The following is a 3,470-nucleotide window of genomic DNA, read 5'->3' on the forward strand; positions in this document are numbered from 1 at the left end:
AGGCTAAAATAGGGAAAGAACAAGTTGAAGACATCTAACTGGTCTGAGTAATTTTTAAGTCACCAGGGCCTGATGAAATACATCCTAGAATACTCAAGGACCTGACTGAGGAGATATCTGAGCTATTAGCGATTATCTTTGAAAAGTCATGGAAGACGGGAGAGATTCCAGAGGACTGGAAAAGGGCAAATATAGTGCCAATCAACACAAAGGAAAATAAGGACAACCTGGGGAATTACAGACCAGTCAACTTAACTTCAATACCCAGAAAGATAATGGAGCAAATAATCAAGCAATCAATTTGCAAACACCTAGAAGATAATAAGGTAATAAATAACAGTCAGCATGGATTTATCTAGAACAAATTGTGTCAAACTAAGCTAATAGCTCTGACAGGGTGCCAAGCCTTGTGGATGGGGGGAAGTGGTAGATGTGGTATATCTTGATTTTAATGTGGCTTGCATGACTTTCTCATAAACAAACTAGAGAAATACAACCTAGATGCAGCTACTATAAGGTGGGTGCATAACGGGTCAGAAAACCGTTCCCAGAGAGTAGTTATCAGTGGTTCACAGTCAAGTAGGAAGGTCCCCCCTGGGATCAGTTCTGGGGCAGGTTCTATTCAATATCTTCATCAATGATTTAGATAATGGCATAGAGAGTATACTTACAAAGCTTGCGGATGATACCAAGCTGGGAGAGGTTGCAAATGCTTTGGAGGGTAGGATTAAAATTCAAAATGATCTGGACAGACTGGAGAAATGCTCTGAAGTAAACAGGATGAAATTCAATAAGGACAAATGCAAAGTACTCCACTTAGGAAGGAACAATCAGTTGCACACATACAAAATGTGAAATGACTGCCTAGGAAGGAGTACTGCGGAAAGGAATCTGGGAGTCATAGTGGATCACAAGCTAACTATGAGTCAACAGTGTAACACTGTTGCAAAAAAGTGAACAGCATTCTGGGATGTATTAGGAGGAGTGTTGTAAGCAAGACACAAGAAGTAATTCTTCAGTTCTACTCTGTGTTGATTAGGCCAGAACTGGAGTGTTGTGTCCAGTTTTGGGTGCCACATTTCAGGAAAGATGTGGACACATTGGAGAAAATCCAGAAAATAGTAACAAAAATGATTAAAGGTCTAGAAAACATGACCTATTAGGGAAGATTGAAAAAATTGGGTTTGTTTAGTCTGGAGAAGAGAAGACTGAGGAGGGACAAAATAACAGTATTCAAGTACATAAGAGGTTGTTACAAGGAGGAGGGAGAAAAATTGTTCTCTTTAATCACGGAGGATAGGACAAGAAGTAATGGTCTTAAATTGCAACAAGGGCAGTTTAGGATGGACATTAGGAAAAACTTCCTAATTTTCAGGGTGGTTAACCACTGGAATAAATTGCGTAGCGAGGTTGTGGAATCTCCGTCATTGGAGATTTTTAAGAGCAGGTTGACAGTCACCTGTCAGGGATGATTAGGATAGTTAGGTTAAGTTAGTTAGGATGATTGCCAGTTTTGATTGGATGTATTCCTGGCGATTTCATCACATGACATAATCTTTAATTAAAGATTAATCTTTAATTCCTGGAGACTCCAGGCCAATCCTGGAGGGTTGGCAACACTAGGGATGCTCTAGATAATACTTAGTCCTGCCGTGAGTACAGGGGACTGGACCAGATGACCGCTCGAGCTCCCTTCCAGTCCTATGATTCTATATGTTTACCATGGATTAACTAACATCCCACCATAAAAACATTGTGGAGACAAGGCACTTTATTTTCATCAAAAGGCAAATTATGTGAGGTCAGTACTATGCTTCCTGCCTGACCAATACAAAGGAGCAAAAGAATAATTCTTTTTTTTTTTAAATTGATTTTGGCAGTACCAAACAACAGAACACCAAAATGTGAAATATCAAAAATATATACCCTACATAAAAGGCTAAATGGCATGTTATAGAAATGGACAACCATTTTAAGTACATTGCATCATTGGGAGCCGTAACAGCAAAAGTATGAAGCCAGTGCCTCCTAAAGACTACAACTAAAGGCACATAAAAAGAACCCAAAATGTATTTATTTATCTTAAAACATTTCATAACTTTTGCATGAGCTTTTAACTTTCATGGTCATCTATTAATCTTGGATTGTATATCTATGTTTAGTAAAAATAATTATAGAAATTTGTGTTTGAGGGGTTTCATACGAATACAGTGTGTTAGTAAATATTTGTGAACCAAGTTCTACATATAAGTGGGGATATGAAAAAAACACTAGGGTGTTGGATAGCGATACAAAATAACAATTGATATAGGCTGTCCACACTGGCAGATAAAAAGAAATGGAAGCTTTGATGGCAACCCAGGGAATGTGTCAACCTTGAAGTCATATGATCCTAAAGAATAAATCTGCATTATACTTAAATAAATATAGAGTTAAAAACCGTAAATTACAAAATTGCTGTAAAAATATAGTATGTATTCTACTAGCCCCATTACTATATTACTTCATTTACTATTAAAATATAATTCAAACAGCACAATGACATCCATCTGCATGACATTAGCAAAGGTAAATTATGAAGTAACTAAGATAAATAATGAAAATAACATTTAAAAAAGTAAGTAACTAAAAGGAGTGAAACTCCATTTACAGTGAATTACAACACAGGGAGCCCAATTCAGTCACTCAGAACAGTCAGTAAGACAAATTTGTGAACTGATGTGAGGCCTTATGCAGACATTTCATAGATTCCAAGGCAAGGAGGGATCATTGTGATTATCTAGTCTGACCTCCCATATAACACATGCTATAGAACTTCTTCAAAATAATTCCTAGACCACATCTTTTGAAAAAAACAGCCAATTTTATAAACTATAAGGAATTATTCTAAACACCAACAAATCTCTCAAAATTATGAATTTTTGCGGATTGTAGGTGTTTATAAAATATTTCATGAATCAAATCTCCTTTACTAGCTTAATACGTCATTTCAGATCTGCCTTGTCTAGGCATGAGGCTATATGGTGCCATTCCAAACCCAGCCCTTGAAAAGCTGCTGCTCAGCCCTACCATCCTGCGGGTAGGGAAGAAGCCCCTCTACCAGCCACACCCTACTTGGGGTAACTCTTCTCCCCTCTGCCCCCGCCTGCTTGTCACTGCCTCTTTACCCCATCCTTCACCCAGGCGCCAACCCTGTCCCTGACTTTGTCCTGCCACGTGAACCTCTCCCGTTCCCCGGCCGCACGGGTTTGAAGGGCCCGTGCACGGAGCTCACCGCCCACGGCACAGCTTTGGCAGGGAGCAAGCTCGGAATCCCAAGTACGGGCACAGTGAGGGCAGAGGAGAGAAGCCAGCAGGTATTACCGCGCATGCTCAGCAGCCAACCGCGACGCTCCCTCGTCTCTTCGGGGAACGCGCTGATCTCCGGGTAGCGGCTTCGCCAATAGCTGCTGCGCATGCTCCTAAGTCTG

Source organism: Natator depressus, chromosome 3 (genome assembly GCF_965152275.1).
Source record: "Natator depressus isolate rNatDep1 chromosome 3, rNatDep2.hap1, whole genome shotgun sequence".
Taxonomy (NCBI): domain Eukaryota; kingdom Metazoa; phylum Chordata; order Testudines; family Cheloniidae; genus Natator; species Natator depressus.